Below are 16,409 nucleotides of genomic sequence, written 5' to 3' on the forward strand. Positions count from 1 at the left end.
GCAGCAGCTTGGGATCCACTCACCTAGCTGTGTTGTCTCAGTTTATATCCAGGGCTTTGTTGGGGTTGCTGGGGCAAAGGTCAGCAACATGTATCCTTGGGTCTCTGGTTCTGAGCTGCAGCCTTTTACCACAATTTCGTTTCCTCTTCCTAACTGAATTGTCTCAGTTTATCTTCAGTGTTATAGCAGGGCTGGGGCAAAAGGCTGCAGAGCAGCCACAGCTGCCACCTCACGCAGTTTTCCTCTGCAGAGCTTCCTGGCATCAGGGCGCCTAGATTTTTAAAGGAGCCTAAGGAGTAGGAAGCTGCGGGTGTTTCCCATCAGAGTTGCAGGGTTCAGCTAATCCTGCCTGTGCAGCTTCCCTTATGGGAACTCCCCAATCGCTGGTTCTCCCTTGGTTATTTTCCTTCTAGTGAGTCGAGGGCATTTTCATTTGGGTTGAAACTTGTAGTATGAAAGTCTATAGTCCGTTTTTATATAATCCCATGTGAGTTTGGATGTAGTCATCTGGGCGTCTTTATTCTGCCACCATCTTGCTAGTTCCGAGTTGGTCGAGCTGATCAGAGGCTTTGCGGGGTGCTCAGGTGCTCCAGATCTGCAGTTTCAGGGCTTTTCCCTCACCCAGGTATTGAGTATCAGATTTGCAGTCTTTCTGCAGCGTGGGCTCCACTCACTGAGCTGAGCCGTCCCTCTTCACCTCCAGGTTTAGAGTGGGGCAAAGCGGTTCCTGCAGCCCGCTGAACTTCCAGGCACCTGGGTTTTCCCGGGAGTTCCCAGAAGGGAACTCCCCAATGGCCAATTCCCCCTCAGTTATCTACCTTCTAGTGAGTCCAGGGTGTTTTCGTTTGGGTTGAAGCTTGCAGAAAGTAAGTCTATAGTCCGTTTTCAGTCCTCAATTCCTATACAAGCCTGGACGTAGTGATCTTGGCATCTTTACCCTGCCGCCACCTTCCAATAAAGTTTTTTTTTTTTTTAAAGAATCACCAGTTGTTAGGAGTTCACCATTAATCTTGTATCCCAATTCATGATGGCAGTAAAGTTGTAGCAGAATCACTGAATAACTGCTACTTTAATTCAGACTGAGACTACCAATTTGACTGACTTACGGAAGAAGTACTTTGCATTCTGACATTTCTTTTCAGATACCTGCTGCAAAGATATCTTCAGTTTCTTTGGGAGAGAGACCTATCATTCAAAGCAAAAAAAGAAACCAAAATAGGCATTCTCTGTGATGTAATTCATGTTCATAACACAATGTTTGCTGTTTGTATTTTTATGCTTTTTCTGTGTACATGGTGAGAAGAACTGATTACAAATGTGCCTAAATCCATGTGTGTCCTTTGACCTCTAATAGTATTTATGCATATGCTACACATTTTTATTTTTCCAAGGGTAAGCAAAATGTTAGAATTCTACCTCATATGAAATTCAAATTAGTTCATAAATATTGCATTCTGTATTAGACACTGTACTCTAAATAACTTGTGCTTTTTAATGGTTTATTTTGAAAAAAAAAAAAAAGAAATACAACAGTGATGCTGGATTCCACATACAAGACAGACATAAGGTACTTGTGCTTCAGATGCTGTAAAAAGACAGTTGAAATAATGTTTCCCTTCCCTTTAAATCCTATCTAGAACAACTGCCATATGGTTGTCATTGTAGTTCCCCCTTGAACATTTTGAAAGTGTTAACTCCAAAAAAGATGGAAGAAAAATGGCATGTATTGAATAGGCATTAAGTGCTGTATTGAATAGGCATTAAGTGCTGAGTATAGCATCATTTATGGGACAAAAGTTTCATTCAAGTGTTCCCATAACACAATAAGGTCTGTAGTATTAGCCCTATTTTACAGGTAGGGAAACTGGTTCAAAAAGGTTAAGGGACTTATCAGAAGTCCCTAAAGCATTTGTTAATTTGAACTCAGCAGTTGAGAGGCTCAAAATGTGAATAGAGGAACTAATAATGCCATGAATTAGAGGAACAAAAACTTGGGAGTCTAGGACTCTGTTAGAAGAGTCCTTGTAAATCCCCATAAGTTTCCATGTGAACTCCTTAGGTATAAAAGTGAACTGCTACATTGGCAAGATTGTGGAACAGGAGCCTCCTAACTTTCCCCCTTCCCATGGGCACACTGAATGTGTAGCTACATATGAATCAGTTCACTCTGAGAGAAATCGAAAAGCTACCTGAGTAACCTCCATGTATCAGAGGACTTAAAATACATCAAAACAAGTAGGAAAAAGCTGACACAGAGTCATACCCCATGCACACTCATATCCCAGCATGGTGCCGTACAATTGGGAACATTCCATAAATATCAACTCCCTGAAGACAGAATGAGTTTTGACTACACATCTAGAATTGTAACTTTTACAGCTGCTACCCAAGAGACTGGTTCCCAAATCACCTAGACTGAAGACCCAAAGGTCTTTGGCAATCACAAGTTTCCCAGGACAACAGAATATAAAGCAATTTTAAAATGAGAATTTGAGCATTTACTGAAGGTATCTTCTCCTCTCAGTATAGAGGGAGCCTGCAAAAAAAAAAAAAAAAAAGCCCAGCTCTCAGTTTCTCTGTAAGGGTTTTGATTTCATACTTCCCCAGCTGTTGCTCAAGAGTCAGGCTTTAAATCATTCCCATGGGAGTATTTCTTGCCTTGTTGCCAGAGCTCCTCCAACAAGAAAGCCAAGTATCCAGCTTCTCCCTGGAAGGAGCTCTCTAGCAGTTTATACCTGCCATTACAGGAACTGATTCGTAAATTTCCTAAATCTTGGAGCTAAACATGCCTCATCATTAATGAATGCTAAGAACTGGTATACAAGTATTCCCAGCAGCCACTCCCTCTAGATTGATACAGGGAGAGTAGGCAAGACCACCCTGATTCCCATCACCCCTTATCTACCTGATGGGGACTAGAATGCATATTTTACATCCCAACTTTCCCAGAAGCTGACTAAAGATCAGAATGCCAATTTGCTTGCATCTGGGAATTTACCAACACTCCTCAAAGAGTCTGAACAGTAATGTGAAATTGACCCCACTTCTCTGACATTAAAGGCACTTCAAACACCCTAATCTCTTAAGGTCTCTAAGGAAAAGCCAGTGGTGTGGAGAAACATAGGATTTTTACAGCCACCCAGAATTACAGGACCAGGTTGATCTCCTATATGAAGTTAGTCACTCAAGTATGTGAGAGGTTGTTGTTTTATCTAATGTGCAGAAACCAACGCAGAATGTCAAGGAAAACAAAGAAACGGGACAATAATCTGATAAAAGAACAAGGGAAATCTCCCTACACTGTAAATGAAACAGAGTTATGTGATTTACCCAACAAAGAATTCAAAATAATGATTATATGCTAACTGAGACCAGGAAGACAATTCATGAATACAGCAATAATCTTAATAAAGACAAAACATTAAAAATTACTTAACAAAAATAAGAATTTTGAAAAATATAACTGAACTAAAAACTCAGTGGGGGTGTGATTCCATGGCAGAGAAGATCAAATAAAAGAAAGGATTATCAAACTTGAAGATAGGTCAGTGGAAACCACCTAATTAGAAGAGGAGAAAAAGGAAAAAATGTGAAGACGGCTTAAAGTACTTATGGGAAACTACCAAGTGGACAATATGTAATTCATGGGAGTTTCAGAAGAAAAGGGAGGGAAAAAAAGGCTGAAAACTTACTGAAGAGATAATGACTGAAAACTTCCCAAGTATAGGAAAAGAGACTCTAGAACCAGGAAGTTTAAAAAATATCAATAGACTCACATACAGACACATTATAATGAGGTTGCCAAAAATTAAGGACAGATAATTTTGAAAGAAGTAAGAAAAAAGCAATTAGTTATATACAAGGAGACTACTGTAAGACTAAACATGATATTTTCAACAGAGATCTTGCAGGCCAGAAGGGAATGGAATGATATATTCAAAACGATGAACAAAAAAATAACTAAGAATACTTTTCCCATTAGAATTGTTTTTTAATAATTGAAGGAGAAACAAATATATTCCCAGAAAAACAAAACTTGGCAGGAGTTCATCACCACCAGGCTAGCCTTAGAAGAAATATTGAAGGGAGTTGTAAGCTGAAATAAAAGGCTAAATAACAATATGGAAAATTTGAAAGTATACAACTTACTTGCAAAGGTAAATATATGTTTGAACTCAGAATAGTATTATAACAGTACTATGTAAAACATTTACAACTACTATAAAGTTTAAAAGACAAATGTGTTAAAATAATACCTACAAATAAATTGTTTATAAATACACAATATACAAAAATAAATGTGGCACCAAAAACATAAAATGTGAGGGGAGTAAAAGTATAGAGTTGTAGTATGTGATGAAAGCTAATCTTGTTACTAGCTTAAACTGTTATATTTTATGTAAACCTTCTAATAACTGTAAAGGAATAAACTGTAGTAGATATACAAAAGGTAATGAGAAAGAAATCAAAGCAGAAAATCATCAAATACTAGGAGAGGAAAATAGGAGCAAAGAATTTATAAAACACTCAGAAAATAATGAACAAAATGGCAGCAATACGTTTTTAACCAATCAATAGTCACAAAGTATAAATGGACTAAACTTTCAAAAGACACAGAGTGACTGAAAGGATAAAAAATATAAGACCTAACTCTATGCTGTCTACAAGGGACTCACTTCAGTTTTAAAGGCACACATAGATTAAAAATAAAGGAATGAGAAAGACATTCCATGCAAATAAAACCAACAGAGAGCAGGGATACCAGACAGAATAGACTTTAAATAATAATAATAATAAAAAAAACTGTTTCAAGAGTCAAAAAGTCCATGATATACTGTTAAGGGGTCAATTCATCAAGAGGATAGAGCAGTTGTAAACATGTATGCATGCAACATTAGTGTACCTGATTTGTAAGGCAAATATTAACACATATGAAGAAAGAGAGAGCAATACAATAATTTTAGGGCACTTCAATTCCCACTTTCAACTGGATAAATCATGCAGACTAAAAATCAATAAGGAAATATTAAACTTTACCTACACTTTAAACCAAATGGACCTAATAGATACATTCCAAATAGTCCATCCATTAGCAGCAAAATACATATTTTTCTCAAATGCATATAGAACATTACCCAGTATAGATTATATGTTAGTTCACAGAATGAAAAAGAGGCCTAACAAATTTAAGACTGAAATAATATTAAGCATCTTTTCTGACCTTAATGGCATGAATCCAGAAATCAACCATGTCAGAAAACTGGAAAACTCACCAATATTAAGAAGCAAATCTCCTGAAGTACTAATAGATTAAAAAAGAAATAAAAAATATCTTGAGACAAATACAAATTACATAATGATGAGAGAAAACAAAAACAGTGCTAAAAGAGTTTATAGCAATGAATGTCTAATAAAAAAAAAGGTCTCAAATAAATAATCTAACCTTATATTTCAGGGATATAGGTAAGGAAAAACAAGCCAAATCCTAAGTTAGTATAAAGGTGGAAATAACAATTATAATATGGATAGAGACTAGAAAGACAACAGAAAAGATCAACAAAAATGAATTTGCTTTTCTAAAAAGATGAATATAATTGAAAAACATTTAGCTAGACTAAAAAAAAGATGACTCAAATCAGTAATGGAGATAGGTAATTTAAACCACAGAAACACAAAGGATCATACGAGACTACTATGAATAATTTTCCACTAACATAAGATGTAACCTAGAAGAAAGGGGCTAATTCCTAGAAATATACAAGCTACTAAGGAAGAAAAAAAAAGAAATAGAAAATTTTAATACAATAACAAGTAAGAAAATTGAAATAATAGTAAAAATTTCCCAATTAAAGAAAAGTCCAGGAGCAGATGGTTTCACTGGTATAATAGCGCAAGCCTTTAACATAGTTAAGTTTTTTCAAACTTTAAAAAAATACTGACGACAAGGGAAATCGTCCAAACTCATTATGTGAGAACAGCATTACCATGAAGCAAGGCTAAAGAAGGACACTACAACAAAAGACATTTTCACCAATATCCATTATGAAGATACATGCAAAATTTCTATTATCAAATCAAAGCTAACAATGCATTCAAAGGATCACACACCATAATCAAGTGGAAATAATTTCAGGGAAGCAAGGATGGCTCAACACAAGTAAATCGATCACTGTGACACTGTAACACACCACATGAAGAGAATGAAGGATAAAAAAGATATCATCTCAAGAGGTACAAAAAAAAGGGATTTGATAAAATTCAACATTCTTTCATGATAAAAACTTAACAAATTAGGTTTTTAAAAAGCTGTCTCAGCATTAAAAAAAGGTCATATATAATAAGTCTACAGCTGATGTCATGCTTAGCAGTAAAAAGCTGGAAGCTTTTCTTCTAGGATCAGGAACAAGATAGAATTGAACACTTTATTTTATTCAGCTTTATATTGGAAGTCTTAGCCAGAACAAACAGACAAGAAAAAGAGATAAAAGTCATACCGATTGGAAAGAAAAAGTAAATTCTTTCTTTCTGAGATGACATGAACTTATATTTAGTGAACAATAGACTTCACTAAAAAATTTTAGAACTGATAACCAAATTCAGTAAAATTGCAGGATACAAAAATTGGCTGCATTTCTTCTATACACTAACAATGACCTATCTGACAAAGAATTTAAGGAAAAAATTCATTTTTAATAGTATCAAAAAGAATACAACACTTAGGAATAAATTTCACCAAGAAGGTTAAAGATTTGTACATTGAATTCATAAAACACTGATAAAGAAATTGAAAAGGATGCGGTAAAAGGAAAGATACCCTGTGCTCATGAATTGGAAGAATTAGTATTGTTAAAGTGTCACTACCCACAGTACACTACGTATAGTTTTAGTGCAATCTCTACCAAAGGTCTCGTGGCATTTTTCACAGAAAAAAAAAAATCCTAAAACATACATGGAATAACAAAACAGCCAAGTAGTTAAAGCAATCTTGACCAGGAAGAGCAGAAGAGGTGGCGACATTACACAATTTCATTTATGTAAGATGGAAAGATTTCTGGAGATAAGTGGAGATGATGGTCATACAATATGGCTATAGTTGAGACCACTGGACTGCATGGTTAAAAACAGATAGTAAGTTATGTGTTAAGTGTATTTTCCACAATAAAAAAAATCTGGTAATGCACCAGAACTTACAAAAATGACTAAGCTTCAAATAGGCCCAAGCCCAGACAAAAGGAGGAATTTCACCAAAAAACTGAAAGCAGTAGGAATCAATCAATCAAAATTTCTAATCAATCAATTGGAAATTTCAAAATTGAAAAATACAAAGACTGCTACTAGGAACTCAATATATAGGATTTATACAACAGATTTAGAATTTGCCAGTTTTATATATTCCTTCCAGCTCAGAAGTGCTAATATACACAGAGATTAAAATAACTTTTAGTTAAATCTTAGCGAATATTCTGATTGCTAATTTTTCATCTTTTGAATATTGGAGGTAATTGTGTTAATGCAGCTACCTTTGAGTCATAAGTGCATTTAAAAATGACTATGTTCTTCACCAAGATTTCAGTGGTTTCTCTTCTGCTTGATGTTGTGTAGTTGGTTTCAGCCCAGAAATTTGAATTGCTTCTCACAATGCCACTGCAATGATAACGCTTCATGATTGCTGGACTCATCTCCATTATCATTGGCAAGAAGAGAAACTGCTCTTGCTAACGCTAATTAATAAGGAAGGTAAGTGTGAGCTCTGATCCTTTAAATCAGATTTTTTTTTAAAGATTTATTTATTTGTGCATACAGAACTGGGGTACAGGCCAGAGGCTCAGGGGCGGTGAGAGGATTCACCAGAGACAGAGTGGGGAACAGAACAGGCAGATCGACGAAGTACACTGCTGAGGGGAGCAGCGGGCGGGCCAGGAGAGGTCTGCCACGCCATGTGGTCACCTCCGGGGCAGGCGGGAATTGAACTCATGCGGAAGCGGCTTTAGATTCTCAGTGCTGTGCTTTAACCCGCTGCGCCACCAGGGAGGGCCTAAATCAGATTTTTTTAAAAAAAGAATTTAGCTTTATACACCTTGAGGAAGTGCAGTTTTTCACAAATTACCTTTAAGTCCACTCAACTGTTCTATTAATCTCACTCTTAATTTAAAAACTAGAACCTATGAATGATTTTTAAATCAAGAAATATCCAATTCTATAACCTCAGGTACATGATTACTTTTACTGAACCAGTCCTATAAACATAGTATCAAAATCATGCAGCCCTCTCAACTTTCCCAGATATAATGCCATTAGTCCCAGCCTCAGTTTCTGATATCAGTTTGGTGCATCAGGTGACTGCAGGTGATACACTCTATATTAAAGGCTTATAACCTGATCAAATTTATGTATTCAATTGAAAATACATTTTATTTAATCATCAAAACAAACCTATAAATCAAATATTACTGTCCTTACTTTGAGAATCCAAAAATGGACGGTTCCAGAATTTTTTAAAAATTATAATTTATTTATTTTTATACATTTTACATCATTTACATCATTGTTCATTTTTGTACAAAGTTTGCTCTCTCCTCTCTCCTCTCAGGTGTAGTCCCCATAGAATTCCCACCACCAATTCCCCTGTGCACCATCGCCACAGTCCCTTGTGCTCTTCCTACCCTCATCTCAACCCTTTCCCTCCCCCTCCCCTGAAGAATGTCTCTGATTTATAGTTGTCTATTTTTTTGTTTTCCCTTGATCCGCTATATTCCTCCTATAAGTGAAACCATTGGTATTTTTCTTTTTCCTTCTGACTTATTTCACTGAGCATAATCCCTTCTAGCTCCATCCGTGTTGCTTCCAAAATTGCTATCTGGGCAGAAATAGTTAAATCCTATCCCTGTGCTTGACTGACCATTTCTTCTCCACGTTCAGTCACTGGAAATATTTTTTTTCCTCGTGGGGTCTATGTTTCTTACAGAACCTTAGGTTCCCTGTTATAATGATGAATGATTAAATGCGTTAAAAAAATGCCAACCTAAAAAATATAGTTTTGCAGGTCATGTTTTCACTTTAAACACTATTTTTTTTTTGGTCTAGAATGCCAATTTGTATGACTGCATTGCTTTTAAATGATTTATAATAACTGTAGAGAAATTATTCTATTCAGCGCTGGGCAAGTTGCGTTGCCTTAGGTGTATAACTGTATATCAGGTATCTAGCTGCTGACAGGGAGGACAGAAACCTTTTTGTTAAAGAATAAACTCAATCACTGTACTCAAAGAAATTGCCACCTTGTAGACAGAACATGGTTTTCAAATACATGAACTTGAACAAGTAACCCAGGATCGTTTTAGTCTAGTTTATATGTTTACCTTGGGGGGATCCTGGGGTTCTTGAGGAAAAATGTAGAGGTACAATTTACATGAAGTTTCTTAAGCATTAACGTCACAAGGGAGTTCTGTTAGCCACCTCTCTACCCATACCCAGCACACACTTAAATCAAGAAAGTCCCCAGGAGGCAGTAATTTCCATGTTGTTGTTCTTGCAAATACTCTCTTGGGAATGTGTTAGGAACATGCTCTATTCACAAAGTACAGGCTTTTGCTGCTCAGGGACACCTCTGGTTTCTCCCTGAATAGAGCCATTGCTAAAAGCTTCCTCAATATTAAACTGTGTATTATTTAAATTTTTCAAAAGAAGAGCTTGCAAAAATGAAATTGTGACATTAAAGTGGAGGTTTTATTTAAAGAACAGTATTAGTAGTAATGGATATTGGCAACCTTGCCCAGAGGCAATGACCAGAAATACAACCTGAGATAGGTTATTCCAGACAAAAATAGAGGGCTTGTAAAAAGTGTGAAAGACAAGGTCTGACAGAATCGGGTTCTTGGTATAGCTAGGTGGGAACTCAAATATAATAAAAATCTTTAATACTTGGCCCTAGATTTTTCAGCAGTTATTATGGGGAGAAGACATAAATCAGTTTCTTGGGAAATGGGTAGAACTGTTCATGATAAACCTGCTGTACAAGATGAGGCTTTCAAATATAAGATGGCAGATGCAAAAAGAAAAATGTTGCTTCATCTACTTATATCCCATGCAGAAGTTCAGAGAACAGGCACAATTAGAGCCAGGAGCAGGGAGAAAGATGCCTTCATTGTAGCAAAGAGCAGCCAGATAATGAGACAAATCCATGGGGGCAGGCTGGATGCAATTACCTGATGTTTGGTTCATTTAGAGAGCCTCACGGAAACACTGGCATTTTAAATAGATAAATGATGTTAAGAAAGAAGATGTTGGAGAACTGTGATAGACAAAGTGATCTCTCTATGACAACACTGTGCCTCGGCTACTAAATTTCAAGTAACTGCAAATTTGGAGCTAGAATCTACAGGTTCAGAGTTAGTTTTATGTACTAAGCTACTCATATCAACATAATTCCAAACTTATTTAGTACTTTCCAGTTTTCCTTGATAACATTAATCCAGTGCAATTACTAACGCCAAGAGGTAAATGATATGTTTTCAATTTTAATTAAACAGTAAAAACCATAAAACTTTCATTTTAGGCATTACAAAGTAACTGACCTTTGACTTAATTCTCCTGTAAACAGCAAATAAACACTGAACAAAATATATGTAGCAACTATTTTCAGACAGTGAAAAATAGGCAGTGCAATGTTGTAATTCTTTGAGAAAGAAAACGTACAAGATGAAGCCTGAAATCAACTTAGTTTGTTTTACCTATGAGTAACTGTAATCTTGGGAAAATGGAACCCAAGAAGAGTATCTGCTGTTTTGGACAGAAATGGGAGTTCAAGGCTGCTGAAGAGACTAAAATTTGTGGGACTGAATAGCAGTGAATATGGAAGTGTAAAGGTGGGTGGTTTCAGAAGTTTGCATGGTCCTAGGCTAATAACTGGGCTGCCCAACAGCAGAGCTTTAATTTGTTAGGCTTATGGGAGACAGCATGTTACGGGGTTAATTGCAAAATGTATGTATCAGAGGTTATGCAGTGCTAGAAGATATTGATATTCTGGCCTAACCATAGAGGAAAGACCCCACTAAGAACCTCCCGCACACACGTCTGAAGTAACAATCATGCCCTAGAATAAGGAACAAGAAATTAAAGACCCACCCTAACAGAATAAAATTAAAGCCAACAGGATCTATATTGTCCACCAAAAATTAAAGATTTTTTTTTCAGAACAAAATTCAATACCCTTTTAAGGAGGTGAATATAATATAGACACTTTACAATTTATTATTTACAATAGCTGGAAATAATATGATCATCTCACTAGATGCAGAACAAGCATTTGACAAAATTCAACGTTCTTTTAGGATAAAAACTACCTCAACAGAGTAATTTTGACGGATGAGAAAATGTAAGAGTAGTCACAGACAGGGAGAAAGTATTCACAATAGAGATATATGCCAAAGGGTTTGTAGTAAAGATATACAATGAATGCATTTAATGTAATAACAAAGACAATCAACTCTATTACAATAGCAAAAGTACTCGAATATACACTTAAGAAAGGAAGATACACAAATATCAATTAAGCACATAGAAAACTGCTTGAATTTACTAGTAAATCAAGGCAACGGGAACAGAAACTACGACAAATAATTAAAACTACATTTCACTCACTATCGTGGCTAAAATTAGAAAGACTAACCACACCAAATTTTGTTGGGGATATGGAGCAACTCACACATTGCTGGTGAAGTGGAAAAATGATACTATCACTTTGGAAAACTCTATAACAAACATTTATACAGTTAACTAGACATCTACTATGGGACTGAGCAGTCCCAATCTTCTATATTTATCAGAGAGAAATGAATGCCTAAGTCCACAAAAACATTTGTACAAGAATGTTTATAGCTGCCTTATTCATCATGGTCTCAAATGGAAACAACTCCAATTGTTGGTATCATCGTACATGCTAATTAACTCCTCGGCAATAGAAATTAGTGAACTACTGATACACAAAATAGCATGAATGAATCTCAAAACCCTTATGGCAACAGAAGAAAGAATACATGCTTTATGTGGAGAACAGACAAACTTAATGATGATAAAATCAGAACAGTGCCTGTCTATTGGAATCTGTGCATTGACTGAAAAGAACACATGAGGGAATTTTCTAAAGTGATAGAAATGTTCTGTATTTTGATTAAGGCATTGGTTACATAGGTGTGTTTGTGTGTGTGTATCTATAATATATATTCGTCAAAGCTAATCAAATTGTATGCCTAGTGTCTGTGCATTTTACTTTATATAAATGCTACCCCAATTAAAAATATAACTAATGGGAAATTATTTTGGGGCTAAGATGAACCCTGCAAGCCAGGCAAATGAGTTTAGACTATCCTGTATGCAAATATCTTTTTAACGAGGGCCAGAATACATTTATTTTTTAAGGAATACATTTCTGTAAAAGACAGATTGGAGAGGGGCAAATATGCAGGCTATTACAAGTCCAGGCAATAAGTGATGAGACATGAAAGTAGGGCAGGGGAAGTGGGTGTGAGGCAGTTGACAGATGGAAAGAACACCAGAGTCAATATCAGTGCAGGTATGTAGTGGGCTTAGAAAGAGATGATGAGTTGAGGATGTTTGTCATTTGCCAAAGTAAAGACTACAGGTTTGTTTTATTAAGGAAAGGGAATACAGGGTTAAGAGTCAGGAAATAGGTTCAGCTGTAGATGAGGTCAAGATTCCTACAGGGCATGTATGTGAAGTTTTCCAATTAGCACTTAGATGTGTGGAAATGTAACACAGGAAAATGACCAGAGCTGTTAAGGTTGGAGATAAAGATTAGGTTGACCTGAGAAAATAAAGAGTGGGAGAGAAGAGAACTAAAGGAAGTACTACACCAGGGTCTTAGACCTGATGACTTGTACTAAACTTGAGAATTAAGAAAAAGTGTAGAAATTCTAAATATTAAATATTTGAGCTGCTTATTTGCGCAAATCCCTAAATGCCCTGACATCTTAGTCCTATGTACTTTTGTTATTTTCACACCTATAGATCACTGATAACACGTAAGAGGGGGAAAGGAGGGTTGGTTTGATAATAACTCATTTGTGCCAATTTTTAACAACCTATCAAGGGTCACCTTTGATTTGAAGGAATGTAGTAGAGGTCACAATACATGTTACTGCCAAATGGCTTTATTGCTCATTTAGCCAGCTTCAGGAGCTTGGAGAATGCTAAGTGCCAGGTAGAATTCTGTGACTTTTTAATTTTACTAACATGGCTTTAGTCACTTGAATATCAGGAAAACATCCACAAAAACCTTTCTGTCTCTCTCCTGTTGCTCATGACTGCAGGTGGTGGTGGAGAGTCCTTAAAATGGCATTCATGGTGGCAATGGTTGAATGTGTCCTTGAACTTCCTAAGGCTTTCAAGTAATGTGCCTCAACACACATGCACATACATACTTCATGAAGCTTTAAGCTAAAGGAGCATGGAAGAGACAAAGAATACAGAACAGCGGGAATTTCCTAAGCAGTGAAGCTTAGAAAGAAGAGATGGGAGAAAAATGAGTAAAGAAGAATGCCCAAGGGCTAAGAAAGAACATCAATAAAGAGTCTACTCAAAATACAGAATGTGGTCACAAAGTCAGCAGGATATATTCTTGAAATTGGTTATTAGATTCAGAAATGGGGGTGTTGTTACAGAAAAGTAAGGACCACTTCCCACAAAGTTATAAAAGCCAGAATGCAGGGAGCTGACGAGTGGAAGGATAAAGTGTGGGCATCAAATATATCTCTTATTTTGAAAAGGTTCCAGGAAAAAAAGTCTGTGGGGTGAATCAATTAGGCAGTAGCCTGCAGAAGAACCAGAACTTGGGAAGTTTCATTTATTTAGGAAATGAAAACTTAAGCACATTGATGGATAAGGGGAAGGAACAAAAGGAAAAGGAAGCAGAAACTGATAAATGATAAGTGGAAATGTTTGAGACAAGGAATAGTGAAAAAATATATGAGTGTCAACATACAACCTGTCCCAATATTCCACGCTCAGACAGCTTCTCAACCCCCTCTTCCTCCTTTCATTCTAGACTGCACATACAACTGCCTGCAATAGTGATTCAATATACTCCCAAACACAACATCCTCATACATCAACAGCTCATTCCTTCCCAAACGTATTTTCTAACACTTTTCATATTTCAGCTAGCCCTTCCTTCTTGTATCTATATATTCAAAGTTAATTAGAAGACACAGTGCTTGTGTTAGATCACAGGAATCCCACAGTTCCTGGGGAACAAGTTTCCTGATTCATCCACCTGGCTTCTAGCTATTCCTAAGAAGCCTGGAGCCTAGATCCTGTCTCATGGAGCTTCATAATCAGCACAGACAGCGGCTCAACAATTATCTAAAAACTGGGATCTTCCTGAGTAACTTGAGCTGTCTTGAAAATACAATCCATGTGATTCTTGGCTTATGCTTAAGAGGTGTGAATATGCATATGATCCATTGTGGAATAATTCACTTGGCAAAATTATGACAAATAAGTGCACATATCACTTATCCCTGTTATCCTCGATCACCTCCCCAACATATGGGACCGCAAGCCTTATGACCATCCTCTGCCACATTCATGTTTCCAGAATGTTTGGTGCCTTTTCACTCCAATGATAAACTTCCACTAATCCCTACCCTGAACTTGTAAGAACCCCCCTTTCTATGGTTGCAAACTCTCCATATTCACAACCTCTTCTTGGGCGTTTTCCTCCCTTTTCTTGTCAAAATTGAGAGGCCAGGCTCTCCCTCAAAAAACCCAACTTCACTTAAAGTCTTCTCAAGTGGAAACTATTATTTTCCCTACACCAATTCAGTTCCTCCAGCTGATGTTAGGACATTGTTCTTTCATCTTCTTGGAGAAAAACAGCCATTGATGTTCATGCCATTGACTCAATGAAGAAGATGGCAATTAAGCCTTGTTTCCTGTTATTCTGTATGCTTATTTATTTTACATGGCAAATAAATTTTCCATAGGAAGCCTTTAGACATATTCCTAGTTCTAAAATAATCTACATTGTCTTTTTATACTGGCTAATTAATTAAAGCTAGATCAGTGCAGTATTAGTAAGCAGGTTAATTGGCCTAAGGATGAGAAAATAGAGTCTATTTTCATAGCAATCTGTAGAGTCTATAGTTCATAGCAATTCACCCTCCATAGTTCACAAGTTTAAGTGAATAAGTCTTGCTTCCTATGAAAACATTTAAAATGTAGTTTCTTATAATATACATTGATAATTGCAAGATTATAAGCAAAAAACAATCTAAATGTTATAAGAAACTTCTCTGTCACTTTTACTAAGTTTAACTAGATAGCAATTTAACTTTGTGGTGAAAATATAAATTAACTCAAATTTTATAGGACATGGTATGAAACACTTCCCTAATCTCTACTATTCTTTGTGACTTTTGGTGGGATCATGATGCGGTATTTAAGACAAAATTATAATTCTGTACACCTGAAACATACTGTTATAACAAATGTTACATCACTAAAAATAGAAAAATAACAAAAACCACTAATGGCTAATTGTGTACAAACTGGTTAGGTCCATAATTTCTTTATTTGAAAATTTCCATTGGCCCTCCCTGGTGGCGCAGCGGGTTAAAGCACAGCACTAAAGAGGCTGAAGTCACTTCCTCATGGGTTCGATCCCCGCCTGCCCCGGAGGTGACCGCATGGTATGGCAGACCTCTCCTGACCTGCCCGCTGCTCCCCTCAGCAGTGTACTTCGTCGATCTGCCTGTTCTGCTCCCCACTCTGTCTCTGGTGAAGCCTCTCGCAGCCCCTGAGCCTCTGGCCTGTACCCCAGGTCTGTGTGCACAAATAAATAAATCTAAAAAAAAAAAAAAAGAAAATTTCCATTAAGAGTTTCTAAGGAATTAGAGCCCATGAATAATTTTATATAGGTTGACTCAAGTTAATGTAATAATTATTCATTTTAAATTCCATAGGACAAACCACTCTTTGCCCTTCCTTATCTATAATTGATCAAACCCCTGGTCTCCTGTTAATCCATTTAAGATATTAAAAAAGTTTCACTGATTTCCTAACTATTATTCTGATACACATTAGCCACAAACACAACGTCCTAACACTGAATTGTGTCCACTCAAATTCATATGTTAAAGTTCTAATCTCCAGCTCTTAGGAGTGTGACTGTATTTGATGATAGACTCTGTAATGAGTTACTTAAGGCTAAATGAGGTCATTAAAGTGAACCCTAATCCAACATGATTGATGTCTTTCTAAGAAGAGATTAGGACACAGACACACATAGAAAACCATGTGAAGAAAAAGGAGAAAATAGCCATCTGCAAGTCATAGAGAGGAACTTCAGAAGAGGTCAACCTTGATGATACTTTGGTCTCAGATGTCTAGCC

The sequence above is a fragment of the Condylura cristata genome, unplaced genomic scaffold (assembly GCF_000260355.1).
Source record: "Condylura cristata isolate star-nosed mole 26May11 unplaced genomic scaffold, ConCri1.0 scaffold00027, whole genome shotgun sequence".
Lineage (NCBI taxonomy): Eukaryota > Metazoa > Chordata > Mammalia > Eulipotyphla > Talpidae > Condylura > Condylura cristata.